General features: G+C 47.0%; 1 long non-coding RNA gene across 1 annotated transcript; it reads left to right on the top strand.

Moving 5' to 3' along the window:
• Positions 1 to 267: 267 nt before the first annotated feature.
• LOC138565944 (uncharacterized) lies at positions 268 to 1641 on the top strand. Its single transcript, XR_011301725.1, has 2 exons — positions 268 to 535; positions 966 to 1641. It is a non-coding gene; the product is annotated as an uncharacterized lncRNA (long non-coding RNA).
• The last annotated feature ends 13513 nt before the right edge of the window (positions 1642 to 15154 follow it).

Raw genomic sequence — 15154 nt, 5'->3', positions numbered from 1 at the left:
TCTCTCAAGTCTCCTCATGTCGCAGGCCCATTGAATATGTGTATCTATGTATTGTCTAAATAAAAGTGATTGCTCAGTGTACATGCAATGTGTCTCTCCACCCTTGTTCATTTGCGCATTAAATTAAACCAAACAGTAATATAAATCATTTTTCAATAAATATAGAATCTCTCCGTATTTATGGTTCTGTGTGGCTGCAAAGCACGCAGACAAAATGCAAAGATGGAGTGTAAATTTCAAGTCCTGTGAGAATGCCTTACACTGAATGTAGCTAACTTGGAATGTGTGCTCGTTCGAAGTGAAGGTCAGCTGCTTTGATTTTTTCTCGGGTGCCAGAATGGCCCACGACTCAGAATAAGGTTCTATTGTATTTTGACCTTGACAGGCCTGGACCACGTAAGAAACGATAATGAATATAATTTCAGAAACGAAAGCCATTTCATGTTCGTTCATTAGAAGAAATAACGTCGGCATAGAAGGAGTGGTATTTCGGGGCTGCCCTACGCACAGACGCAATGGAAAATGCAAATATAATGTAAGTAACTCTTTAGATGAGTTTATACCGCAATTTAATTACTATACAGTTGCTTTAAAGACGGGTTAAGTTGTACTTGTTCGTTCTATGTGGCATGTTGTTTTGTACCGCACACTATCTTGGGGAGAACCGTCTACTTTTACGGAAGCACCTCAAAACCTTTGCTTCTGCTTTCTCTCTCCCTCTCCCCTGCAACAACTGGTCCACTGTCTGCGATCTCGGTCCTGGGCCCTTCCACTCTCCACCTGCACTCCCTGTCAACCCCTGCACTGAGGGACTGTCTCAGTATCCTACAGCCCCCCCTTGACGTTTAAAACCCAGTTGCACTGTCCTAGCTATGAAATAATTTACCGACCGAATATATAAAATGAATAATTTTAATAAAGATCTGATGGTGAGACTAATTTCATTGTTTATGTTTTTCAAACAGGTACATCATGCATTACTGCATGTGTCACGAGTACCAGACACCGGCGGACGGCTTCTTTAACCGCCAGTTGCTTCTCCGCGTGAACAACGTTACCACCCTGACCATTTTATGGGACGATCGCCAAGTACAAGTATGCCCTTACGCGGTACTAACGGCTAGATGCAACATACAGACCGTTGTGGTGGCCTAGTGCCTCGTTGTTGGAACAGCCATGCGATTATCAGTGCGACCGAAGAGCTTATTTTATCGTAAACCAACACCATGTCTACTGCACACGAACATCGCTTGCCTCAAGACGAAATATTTTGGATCGAGAGCAAATAAAAATTCATTTATCTAAGACCCTGTGTACAGCAAAGGAACATCGTGTGCCTCGAAACGAACTTTTCGGAACGTGAACAAATAAAAATGCAAATCGCTGAATATTCTCAAAACATTTGATGTCAAATAAATGTACTTTGCCAAATGTACAATCTTGCCGTTTGCTTTTAAACCACTGTTTCATATTCCGAATTGTGGCGCTGTATTGTGAGATGATCTAAGACCCTGTGTACAGCAAAGGAACATCGTGTGCCTCGAAACGGAACTTTTTGGAACATGTGCAAATAAAAATGCTAATCGCTGAATATTCTCAAAACATTTGATGTCAAATAAATTTACTTTACCAAATTTACAATCTTGCGGTTTAATTTAAAAGTACAGTTTCATATTCCCAATTGTGGCGCGCTGTGTTGTTTGAGCTCATCTGTGTTGATTTCCTGGTTCTGTGTGGAGTCGCGTAGAAGACGCCTGGGCGCGTTTGCCTACGCAGCTCAGTCACGTCACGGATAGAGGCGGGGAATATGAATGTTTTGATCAAGTCTGTTTCAGGGGCGGGGGATTTGATTTAGTGCCGCAAAAGCAGGTGAGCCAGGGCGATGCGGCAAGTGATAGGATTATCAGAAAATGGCGGCTGATTTCGAGTGCGTTAATGGACGAAAAGTCGGGTAAGGTCCATAGGAAAGTTTTCCACGATCTACCGAGTTATGCTTAAAAACACATGGCCGAACCGTAGGGACAATAAAAAAAAAGTCCCGGAACTCTCCTTTAAGTAAGCAAAAAGAGCAGCAACCCAGAAGGCACAAGGTGGGCGGGGCTTGCTAAGTGGGGCAAAAGAGCGGCAAACAGTAAGGGCCAGGTGGGCGGGGCTTAGGCCATGTGTCCAAGATCCACTTGCACCTGCTCCCCATCTGCAAAGGAAACGAGGCTGGAGGGCTCCTTAAGTATGGAAAAAGAGCAGCAACCAGGGAGGCACCAGGTGGGCGGGGCTTGCTAAGTGGGAAAAAAGAACGGCAACCAGGCAGGCACCAGGTGGGCGGGGCTTAGGCCAGGTGACCAAGATCCACTTGAACCTGCTCCGCATCTGCAAAGGAAAAGAGGCTGGAGGGCTCCTTAAGTAAGCAAAAAGAGCAGCAACCCAGAAGGCACAAGGTGGGCGGGGCTTGCTAAGTGGGGCAAAAGAGCGGCAAACAGTAAGGGCCAGGTGGGCGGGGCTTAGGCCATGTGTCCAAGATCCACTTGCACCTGCTCCCCATCTGCAAAGGAAACGAGGCTGGAGGGCTCCTTAAGTAGGGAAAAAGAGCGGCAACCAGGAAGGCTCAAGGTGGGCGGGGCTTGCTAAGTGGGTAAAAAAGGGAGGGAAAGGTGGAAGGTATGTGAAGCATTCCTTTGCCTCAGACCCATCACAGTACATGAGAATAGCAGTATTTGTGTTGGGGTATCTTGAGCACTGCCTGCCACCTCGAGATTTATCATAAACTCTGCTTCACATCTTTTCCAGGGTATTGGTGTAATGTCAATTTTATGCAAATATTTTGGAGGTGTGTCTGTTTGGTGAACTGTGATCTCAGTTCCCTCTCTCTGCAAAAGGCTTGTACCATTCATTCTGAGCATTTGTGTGCAAGGATGAAAGTGTAAATATGGTGTTCTAGAATGGCAGTGCATGGCATGAGAGTTTGGGCATGCAGTCAGTTGTGTGGTTAATTTGTCAGCCTGGACGTGCATTGAATGGAGGCTTTAGTAGACATGAATACTCTTTTCCTTATGCTATTCTCTATGAAAAGATTGAGCCAAGAAGACTGCCTCTGTAATGTATGATTTAACAACTTGATGCATATAATGGGTTCTTTGTGGGCCGTAAGCTGGTTGGCACATTGTTCTGTGGTGTCTGTCATTCTGATTTCCACACCGTGGGTGGAAACAGGTGTTCATTGGATGTAGATAGTGCAATGTGCCATTTGCTGCAGTGAAGGAGGCTTTCAGGGTGTGAACTTGTGGAGTGTGGCCACTGTTGTTGTGTGGCAAAAAAAGCTATCAGACTGCAACACGGTACATCGGGTTCCTGGCATTCATGGGCCACTGCAATCGTCGCTGTTCCTCCTTTGGCAGACTCTTGCAGCTATGCTAGCAGTCTGTTTTGGCATGTAGGATCTTGGGAGTGGAGTCAGCTGAGAGCAAACATGAGGAAGCTCCTCACTATGTGTTCTAGAGTTGAAGCATGAAGCATTAGGAAGCAAAGTGAGTTGGAGTAGGTTTGGAGTTTATTATGCAGAGGGACCTGTCCGGACCTCTTCCGATTGGTGCTGCTACCTAACAATAAGTGTGGAACATCACTCCACAATAACACAAGGTATGATAAAAAGAAAAGCAGGGAAGACTGCAAGGGTGTTAGAAGAACACGGGAAAGGCAGAAAGGTGGAATGAAGAGGGCATAACATGTCCTTCCATGAGCCACCAGCAGGTATTACATTTATAGATAAACAACCGAAGATTTCATTATGTTCAATACATACTTAAGTGTGGTTTATTTATTGTTGATTTATAAGGTGCAATCCACGAGCACCGTCACTTTGCTGCGCGGCAAAAAGGGAGGGTTAAATATAATCATTCGCACACCTTGTAACGTCGCAGATCAGTTAAAAACATGGTTAAGAAAAGGGGAGAAGTGGAATATCAGGAACGTACAATCACAAACACATTAATGGAAAGTCTTGGGGAGGGGGAGAGGAGAAAGTACCAGGAGCCAGTAAAAGTCATATAAAGGGTTTTTTCGGTCTGGGTTTATAGTGTACAAAGCAAAGATATTTGACTTATAAAAGTCTTCAATATCTTGCAGAACCGGATATGGATTTCTTCAGATCTCATGGTGATGGGTTGTCATTGCAATGAGTTGCACTCGCTAAATCTTGAATCCTATCGCCAAACCTCTTTCTGAAGGTACTCGCCATCCTTAAGCATGTAAACCTGAGGAGTCAGGACAACATATCTATGGTGAGATAGTTGTAACGTGATCCCATGATTTCAGACCCGGGTCAGCCTGGCAGCATTATTTGAATAATTTGAACTTGCTTTGTGACCCAAGAAAAGGCTATTGAAGTAGCCCAGCCAAGGGAGGGCGACGGCTGATATTGCGTCCACTCTAACGAATCAAGAAGAGGGAGGACACAGTGAAGCAAGTCATGTTAGAAATTATATTTTTGGGCAAGTACCTAAAACAATGGTCTAAACGGGAGAAGGTAATCAAAAACAATACCATGATTTTTGGCAGAGCAAGAGAGGTTAGGAAAAGCCCCCAAAAGTACCTGGTCAAAGGAAAGAGTGAGAATGATGAACCGACGTGTCAAAATACATTATCTCTATTGTTGAGTCATTCAAAAGAAGTCCATATATTTGTTTGAATTAAAAAAAGGAGATTTATTCGAAAATCGGCTTACGAAAATTACTACAGCCGAAACATTTCAAATAAATCCCCCATTCGATGTCATTATAGTGAACAAGGGGCCACAGGGGCTGCAGGAGTCTCCCCCGTTGCAGAGGGAAGCAGAAGACAGCGGCACACAAGGAGGTGTGCCGCCAAGAGGTAAGTAAGGGGCTGGGGGGCAGTGGGTTGTCAAAAATGTTTGTGGGAGTGAAAACCGAAAGTCATTTTTATTCCAATCACTTTCGGTTTTTTCTCCCTCGAACATTTCTAATTCAGTAAATTCACAGTAATCCATTCAAACAGAGGTTATTAATATTAATCCAAACATTGGTGTGAGAAAGATGTGACACAATGCTTATCCAGATTGGTGCCACTTAGTCTGAAGGCAATCTAGGTGTTATCAGCATAGGTGTAAAAAGCTTTGGAAGGTGATGAGTTCAGCTAACTGTTTCAAATGTGCATTTAACAGCCAGTGGGAGATGTCTGAACCTTGATGAATCACACAGCTTCAGATAGTGAACTTGAAAAAATAAAGATCTCAACTTACTTGTCACTCTCTATCCAGTTGCAGAGCCAGGGGGATTACTCGGCAGTGACAGCTGCTTTAGCTCACTCATTCATACTTGGTGCACTCGCCTGCCTCCCGCTGGAACTGCTTGGACAAAAGGAGGGGGTTTTTTTTATTAAAAAAAAAAAACGAGAGCTTATTTATTTTAAAACAATTGCAAAAGGGTTGTGACAGTACACAGGACAGTAGTTGTAGTATTCAGGCAATGCATGTTGGCATCTATTGGTTGCTTAGAAACCAAGCCTGATCCCCAACTTCATGTCCATGCTCTCCCTACTAATGCCCTGCCTGAAGAGTAGACTACAGCTGGCCATGTATGAAGGTCATTTAGGTATTTTAAAAAAGGTGCCCTGATAAGTGCATGTTTTAATCTATCTAATGCAGTGTATGAGCAACAGTTTGAATAGGCATGTAATGTAATGTGTGCATGTCTGTGTATGTTGAAGAATTTGAATGCAGGTTCACATGTGCGTGCCTATATATACATATGTTTGAAGTAGTAGTTGAGAGTGTGGCTGTGTGCATGTGTGTGTGCTTGCCAGTGTGATTGACTGTGTGATTGTGCCTTTATGTGTGTGAGTGTGCATGCAAGTGCTAGGGTTACCAGTTTTACAAAATGGTTTCACAGGATTTGATACTTCATTGGGTATCTTTGGTACCTGCTTTCACTTACAGCACCCCTGTGTTCCATCCTACCTATCCAGGTAGGTACTGGGGTGAATATCACAGTGATGGGCATTTAAAAGGCACGTTATTGTGAAAAGTCAATAAAAAAAGCATCCATAGGTCTGTTTGAAGGATAAAAATGCAAGCACAGAGAAGCAGTTGATACCGCTGCTGTTTCACTTAAGAAAAAGTGTATAACAGGGTCACGAATTATCCTTTTATGCATTGTGCACCCCCCATTTGACTATTCCAAAGAGGCAAAGAGAAATGTGTTTTCTTTCTTCACATTTCCCATTTCTAAATAAGGGATGAGCATTGAAATCCATAGAAACACAATTTAGAACCTCCTGCTTTGCGCAGTTGCACACCGGAAAGAGAACTGTGCATCTGTGATGCACACATTCTGAGATGCTTTAAGAACTAAGGGACGTTTTCCTTGCACTAGGGCATCACCTTCATTTCTGCTAGAAACTCACTCGAGAATATGGCACAAAAGGTATTTTCTTTTGGTCTATGAATCAATTGCAATATGTGATAGTGAATCCACATTGCCATTGCTCTTAGTTGTGGGTAGATTGAATCATCAACCATGATGTAATTAATTCTAAAGGTATGTTCTATCATTTACAAAATGCTAACATTCTTCAATTAACTAATGATTGGTTGAACGAAAAGTCTTTCAATGCTTGAATTCCAAGGTTGTGTTTAAAACATGAGTACAAACTAAGCACTTATAAAGATGCCAGGATATACGCATGATTCCATTTCATACGGCTGAGTTTCCAGATTATATGTCTGAAGAATCCTTAAAATGCAATGCCAGGTTTAAAACACGAGGAAAGAGTCCACACATTTAGAAAATTCCTAGGTTAAATAAAATATCCCATTAATAATAGTAAAGCTGGGCGTGAAGGAGCATCCTTGTTTTATGGACTTTCCGAAGTAAATAAAAAATTTGTTTCACTGTGTGTATTACTGTCAAACATTTATTTTCATCTTAAAGCCAGAGGATAATGTCTTGTCAATACATTTTCAGAAGGATAGTTCCAAGTCTAGAGAAGGGCCATTTTTAATACATCAATGACACAAGTTAACAAACATATTTACATTGTTTGCTTTGTCCGTCATTTAATGATAAAGGAAGAGTCTTGAGCATGTGAATGAAGTTCTTCATATTCTTGACATGTGAGATTGAGCTGCCCTTGGCATATGTCTTCTTGAGATTTTACTATTGCTTGTTCAAAGGCTTAAATTGTATTATCAGAAGCCGTGAATTGAAATTGTTATCTGAATTCTACTGTGAAACTTGAGTCACTTTCAATATTTAACACAAATGTTCAATTTCAGTAGTCTTTCTTAATTCCATTGATAAATGCCTAGCAATATGTTCTGCATTTCTGACAATTTTGTTTGACATTTCAATATGATATCTTTTAGGAGGTCTTTGAATGAGAGTTGATGTAAAAATACTTTCTTGATATTATTGCTCAAATAAATGTATTTCAATCTATCTGATCTTGAGTATTGTCAAACGTATGCACAGAGGCAAACACAAGTCCTTTCTTCAGAACAGATGTGTCTATGTGAGTAACATTTCTAGAAGATAAGTTGACAAGTAACATGTTTACCAAATATTGTTGTCTTTTCACCATCTGTATTGGGATCTCGTTTTCAATAACTCTTCATCTTTTTTTTCTTTTGTTTGTTTCTTGATTTATGTGGTCTAACTCGTCCTGTCTTTGTGTGTTCTCATATTTAAGGCTTCTGAAAGGGTAACTCTTCTCCAAATATGTGTGTGTCCATGTTATATATGTGCATACAGTTCTTTTGAAAAAGATGACTTTGTTTCACAGTCCTCCATATTGCCATCTGTATCTGGTGTATCAGAATGTTTCCCTTCTGTGTCAGATGTATCTGGAGAAGATATGGCGCTATGTTTTTTCGTAGTGTAATTTGACAAAGCATGACTTTGGATGACTTTTTAGTAAAAGGAATTATTTTCAAGCAAGTACCCACTCATTCTTTTCATCTTCCATACCTGAAGTTACATGTACACTTCGGCTCCATACTACTTAAGGAGTACCCCTGTCACCCTACCTATACTATGACCACGCTAGGAATAGTTAGCCGCATGCGCATATGCGGATATTTGAAATTAGGCATTGGCCCTCATTACGACCCTTGCGGAAATCGACTGACCGGAGCGCCACAGCGTAAATAGCGTTTCCGCCATTGCACGAAGGAGCAAAGTGCGGCCCATTCCGACCCATCGGGCACGAGCACCACGCCACGGCGGAAGTGCAAAGTCCGCGATGGCGGAAATGACCCCAAAACGGCCCACACCGCCGCCGTACGGCGCCCTAGGTGCAATACCGCCACCCCTCTCAGCGGTCACCGGAGTGTGCGCCTACCGGAAAGTACGGTGACCGGAAATATACGGAAACGGAAGTTAAAACATGGGCCCGGAACGGGAAACATCCCGGCGTACACCTATAAAACCACTAAAACCACACAACCACTAAAATCAACACCCTGAAACACACCCCAACCCGTCAACCACCCTAGCGAAACCAAGAAAAATGGGAAAAGTAGCGAAGAAAGCGTGCGACCGCAAGCGGCAGGTCCACTTCTCCCGTGAGGAACTCACCGTGCTAACAGAGACCCTCCAGGAGAATGCTGCCGTCGTCTTCAGCACGCAAATGACCAGGACGGCACTTGCAAACAAGAAGGCCATATGGGCTCTGGTGGCACAGCGGGTAAGTGCGGTGGGGACCGCACCCCGCACCCCACAGCAATGCCGCAAGCGATGGGACGACCTGCGGATACGCGTCCGCAGCATACTGTCTGCCAACCGCAACATTGCCACAGCCACCGGGGGAGGTCCTGAATCACCCATCAAGTTGACCCCCTGGGAAGAAATCTGTGCCTCCACCATCGGAATGGAGAGCATAGAGGGAGTCGGAGGGATGGAGAAAGGAGTGCAGACATCCGAAGATTCAGGTAGGTGGGCCAGATAAAACAATGCCAAATCCACACAGTCCATCCATGTGAAGTACCATGCGTCCACATAGTGCAACAGAAACACATGTCCAGGAGAACGTCCACACACATCGGCCTGATAGCGCACGTTAAAACCCACAATAAATACATAAATAAATAAAAACCCCTAAAACACGCACAACACGTGCAGCAGGCACACCCTAACTGCAGGCTGCCAAACAACTGCACCCTCACTCCACACACAAATCAAAGCACCTCCAAGGCCCCGACCCAAATCACCCTCAGGTACCACCCCAATGCATGTGATACAATGCCATTCCAATTCCCACAGACCCATCAATAACCCTCGCCCTCCTTTACTCCACCACAGGGTCCGATCCAAACGACGAGCCACAGGACACCCCTACCAGCACACCTGCAAAGAGGGCCAAGACCAACGGCCAGAGACCCTCCACCTCAGCTGCACGCATCAAGACACGGCAGCAGCACAAATCAGGTGCCAGCACAGAGGAGGGAACATCAACAGGCACCCCAGCAGCCAGCATGCCCACAACACCACCACCACAGGTCCCCCCAATGGATGCCACAGAAGGCACTGCCTCAGGTGGCAGCAGCACCATATGCGACACCCCATTGATGGCAGCATGCTCCGACACAGAAAACGGGGATGCCGAAGTCAGATCCATCCATGACCTGTCCCAATCCCCCTGTCTGTCCCATCTCGTACAACATGAGGATACCACGCAGGGGCACCCACAAGACGACGACTGGCCATCCCCCCAAGCCCTGTGGCAAGGCAACATGAGGTCAACAGCCCCTCTGCGACACCCCCGCAAATGGCCATGGCCCAGCAGAGGCAACAGTCCCTCGACCAGTTGATCGAACAACAGCAGCAACTGGCCACACTCCTCAAGGACCATGCCGATGAATGTGGGGGCACCAAGGCAGACATAGAAACATCAACTGAGACACTTAGGGCAGAAATGGAGAGAGGCACAGAGACGCTAAGGTCACAAATTGAGAGAAGCACCGAGAGCCTGAGGGGGGAACTGCATGCGACGTCCAAAGACGTATGTGCCGAACTTGCCGCAGTGCGCCGTGTGCTCACTGAGCTCTCGCAAACCCTTAGGGACATGCATGGACGTGAGCAGGCAGACACATCATCCGTTGCAAGTTCCGTCCAGGGCAGCCCCCAACGTAGATCTGGAAGGAACCTGCGCTCCACAGGCAGGGGTGCCCCTGATACCCGCAGAGGGGGCTTGCAATAGCGACAGCCCACTGACAATGAGCATCTTTGTACACTGGTGTTCGGGGGGGAGGTAGGAGGGTGGAGGGGGTGTGTTGGGCTCACTTGGGTGGCGGGTCGATAGGGTGTTCAACATAATATCACATATGCCATAAACAGTGCACGATCAACCAATGAGATGTGTGGACATTGATCTTTGTGTACTAGGCCATCATAGGCGTACAGTCCATATTGTGCATGTTCCAGACACACACAGTGCCACGTGTCCCGTGTCCATGTATCAGCCACCAGGCATGAGTGCTAGAAGCATACATCAATGAGATGCTGACGAATGTCACGGGCCTCCGGTGCCTCGCAGACTCCATGAGGTGCTGCCACATCCCCACCCTCATCATGACCATCATCAGGTGCTTGCAGTTCTGCGTCAGGGGGCATGGGCACATTTCTACGTACGCACATGTTGTGGAGCATGACACATGCCATCACCATCTTTGCAACCTTCTCATGCCCCGCCAGACCTGCTGAGGCGGCGGAAACGGCCCTTCAGTAGGCCGAATGCCTGCTCAATGACTACACGGGTACGTGAGTGGGCATGGTTGTAGTCCTCCTCATGCTGGTCCCGTGGGTTCCGGACTGGTGTGAGGAGCCATCTCTTCAGTGGATATCCAGCATCACCTGTATGTGGACGAGAAACGTAGGATGTGGAATGCCATTGATACGTACGCACACCCCCCCCCTTCCTGCCAGTACATTGCCAAATCACATACCCCACATCATCATGCATGTAATGAGACTCACCGAGTAGCCAGGATCTGTTCCCTGCGTGTCGCTCCATGTAGCGTGGTATTGTAGAGTTCCTCAAGACCATGGAATCATGGGTTGATCCAGGGAATCGGGCACAACAATGCGTAAAGATCCTGTTGGAGTCACACACCATTTGTACATTCAGGGAATGAAATTGTTTTCGGTTGCGGTACTGGGCCTCCATGGCATGTGGGACGACCAATTCAACATGGGTGCAGTCGATGGCACCAATGCAACCCGGTATGCCGGCAAGTGCATGGAATCCCACTTTTGTGTTGGTTATTTCCTGCTCCGAGCGTGGTAGAGAGATGTAGTCGTCTGCGTGCTGCAGGAGGGCATCGAGCACTTGGAATAGTGTCCGTGAGAACAGTGGCTGAGAAATGCCATGCAACTGTCCGACTGTGTGCTGGTAGGTGCCTGTGGCCAGGAAGTGGAGTACAGACACCACCTTCAGTAGGGGTGGGATGGCGGTTGGGCTATCTATCATGCTGACTAGGTCAGCCTGTGTCATGTCCACAATGGCGGCTATGGTGTCCCGGTCCAGACGGTAGAGGGTGTGGATCTGCTCATCAGTGATGTTGAACGGATGTGCTCGGAGGCGTGGGATTGCGGGCTGCCTGCGTGGTGGTAGTGGCTGTGCTGCTGGGCCTTGCTGGCCCTGCCTTGGCCTCCTCCTCCTCCTGCGTCTCCTCCGTGCGGCTGGTTGTAGTTGTTGTTCGTCTTCTTCTTGGAGTCGGAGCACTTGCAGTGCTATCAGGTCCCCCAGGGCCAACATCGCGAGTCCTGCCGGTAGCATTTCGCTGTGGTTGTGGGAGGAGACTGGGTGTGCAATTTATGTGTTTCCAGGCTGTATGGCCTCCACCTGTGGTGATTGATTCCACCTGTGCAAACTGCTCTCCCCTTTGGCCGAGCACGTCCCGCGCACAACGCTGCAAATCGGGTAATGGTATCTTGCTATTGCAATCATGTATTTGTACCCGATGGGCGTGTAAGATTGGTTGATATGTTCATTCTGCTGTGGTCCCATTGTTTCCCATACTATCTGTGCAGTCGCGAACGGACTTGTGAAGGGTCAGTGGAACGTAGTACTCGAGTAACGGTGGGCCCTCATGCATCACTGTACCGAGTTGCAACGACGGGCGTGGCTTCCCATTTGTGGGTGAAGGCAGTTGCCATTTTCACACACAGCCGCACTCGATGGAATAATTAGTGATCTCAAACGGCCACAGATGCCTTCTCGACGTGATGTTGCAAATGAGGAATTCGAAGGGCGGCGCTTTCGGTTTCCAGCTAGCGGCGAGGAGATGCCCACAGGTCTGACTGCAAATATAACGTTCTATTGTTCTATGTCCTTGAGACAAGGCCCATGGCGAGGGAGCAATGATTGATATGAATAGTTTGGGATGCGCAATGGCTACGTGGGCGATGAGGCCGGCCATTCCCAAATACATGTTACTTCACATCACTGGATTTACGGGCTGGGGCACTGTGGATTTAGCAGGCTGCATTACGCACAGACTCAATGGATGTTTCTAATGTCATGTGAGTAATTATTCAGGCGTTTTGATCCCGGGATGAGGGAATGATGAATGGATGCATGGGCAGGTGATTTGATACAGAGTTTGCCATGTACAGGGCTTCTTGGGATCTATCCGCCTCCCCTACGCTATGTGATGCAGGGCTGCCATAGTGGGACCATCGTCTATCTGGCCTTGTTGAGCCCTCCCTGTCTCGACGCGCCCTCAGACACTTGAGTCCATGCACGTTAACATTCCCATCTGATGGATTCTGTTTTGGCAGACGCATGCACAGGTACACTCGTTCGTGATGGTGTTTACACCTAGGTATAGATGGTTATGAGTCGCAAGTGGCTTTGGGGTGGTGATGATCCTTTGGAGTGGGCTAGCATGCATATGGCTGTGGATTACGTGTGATCATTGAAGTGAGTTGTTCGAATGCAGTTCTGATGGCCATTCTGTTCTTGTTCTTTTCTTTTGGTTGACAGGTATCTCCTCCCCTTTTGCCACTGCCATCTGTATGCCACTCCTGCAGATGGATTTTACTCCCGACACCTGCTGCTTCGTGTTAATCGGTGGAGCAGCATTACGATCTTATGGGACGATCGCCAGTGGCCCACATGCCCTTACGCAGTACTGGTGGCTCGGAGCAACATTTCGGCCTTTCAGCTGGACTAGTGCCTCCCCATTGGGTCGGCCATGCGGTTCTGTGCGCTTCCATGTTGCCTTTTCGTACGTGAATGTGGCTCTGTGTACCATGGGGGAACAGGGCGAGACTCAGGTAGTGGCTGGTCATTTCTTGCGGATGCAGCCCACAATGGTGATTTGTGTTTTGTAGTTCATGGCCTGATGGCTGTATGGGCTTGGTGACTTTGATGTGCATTAAATTCAATTCTGATTTGGCCCGTGTAGCTTTTTTCTTTGCAAGTGATGTGGCATGTGCCTATTTGTGGGGCGATGTATTGTGAGGAGATCTGCATTGGGTTCCAGCTTCGGGGTTTAGTTGCGTGGTACTGTGCTGGGCGCGTTTGCCTACGTAGCACAGTGAGGTCAGGGATGGGGGCTGCCAATATGACTGTTTGAATGTTGTCATGCTCAGGGGCGGGGGATTGGGTTTTGGGTGACAGATGCCGGTCAGCCAGGTGTACTGGTGGAATGATGTGTTTTTCGGAATATTGCTGGTCACAGGTGTCTGTGTTTGCGTGCGTTTCTTGGTGGGGGACTGTGGTCATGTCCATTGGGATGGCTTCTGTATTCGTGCCATCTGTGCCCTGCAGCTCCCATTGGCCCCTCTTGTGTTTCTTTTGTTCGTTGCCATGCAGGGGTGACTTGTGCATTTCAATGGTTGCATTGTGACTTCATTGCACCTACGGGGAGTTGTACTTTGTGGGCAGGGAGCGGTGTACAGGCACTCAGTGGGGCCGTTTACGGTTGATTCGCGATGCCGTACTTCTCGCCATGGCGGAATGGTACATTACGCCATGCCTGATGGCGTTAGGTACATGTCCGCTAGGGTCGGAATTGGCGTACCCTTGCGCCATGGTGGTGTTTGCGGTTTGGCATGGCGCGCGCGCGTGTGCTTGGTGCAGTTAGCGTTGGCGTTCACTACGGTGTCGCTAATGGCTTCGTACTTTCCGGTGACGGGTCATAGTCGCACCGAGCGCTATTCGATGGCGGAATTGCATTTCCGCCATCGTTTTCACCTTTCCGCCAGGGTCGTAATGAGGGCCATTGTGTTTTCTCTATTTGTTACTCACCTGTGACTAGCCACCACCTAGCCTTTGCCTGCTCACACGCTGAAAATCGAATCTAGGCACTGTGTTTTTTGCAATTATTACTCACCTGTGACCAGCCACTATCCAGCCCTATCTGCGCACACGCTGATATTTGAATTTAGTCACTGTGTTTTCTCTATTTGGTACTCACCTGTTACCAGCCACTACTTAGCCTTTGCCTGCTCACACGCTGAAAATCGAATCTAGGCACTGTAACAGTCTGTGTTGCACATGCCCATCTAGGTCTGAGTTTAAACTGTTTTTTCTTAGACTGCCTAACTATTAGCATACTGTAACAGCCTGTATTTCACATGCCCATCTAGGTTTTAGTACAAACTGTATTTGCTTAGACTCGACTAACACCTCGAACGCTGTAATACTATGTATCTGCCTATTACTTGAAGGCCACATCTAACATACAGCTGCACGCCTTTTCAAGCAGTAAGTAGCACCAGATCAGACCTATAGCCTAAACTTGGACTTGCTAATTAGCCACTCCTCCCTGCCACGACCATGCTGAAAACCACTAATTCCCCGTTATAACTCTTTGCACTAAGCCTCATCACTACCATGGCACTCGCACCTGTTGCTTCATGCCCTCCTAAGGATAGAAAAATGAGACTGAGGGCAAGACTGTCCCGTCTCCATGAATCGCCATCCTACCACACCTTTAGAGGCTATATCGACTTAACCAACAAATGCTCACAATACCTCAATTCTACGCCCTTGGCTCCTACCCTCCCGGCAACCAACCAGACAATTTCACAAAGAGCTACCCCAACTAAAACTCCCTACTACAACACATACTAGTACCTTATCTCTTTAACGGGTTCACTCATTAATGCTAGATCTATGGTAGCTCATGCCTCAGAGA

The sequence above is a fragment of the Ambystoma mexicanum genome, chromosome 2p (genome assembly GCF_040938575.1).
Source record: "Ambystoma mexicanum isolate Mex_15411 chromosome 2p, UKY_AmexF1_1, whole genome shotgun sequence".
Lineage (NCBI taxonomy): Eukaryota > Metazoa > Chordata > Amphibia > Caudata > Ambystomatidae > Ambystoma > Ambystoma mexicanum.
Note: the sequence above shows the minus strand (reverse complement) of the source record. Positions and strands in the feature narration are given on the sequence as shown.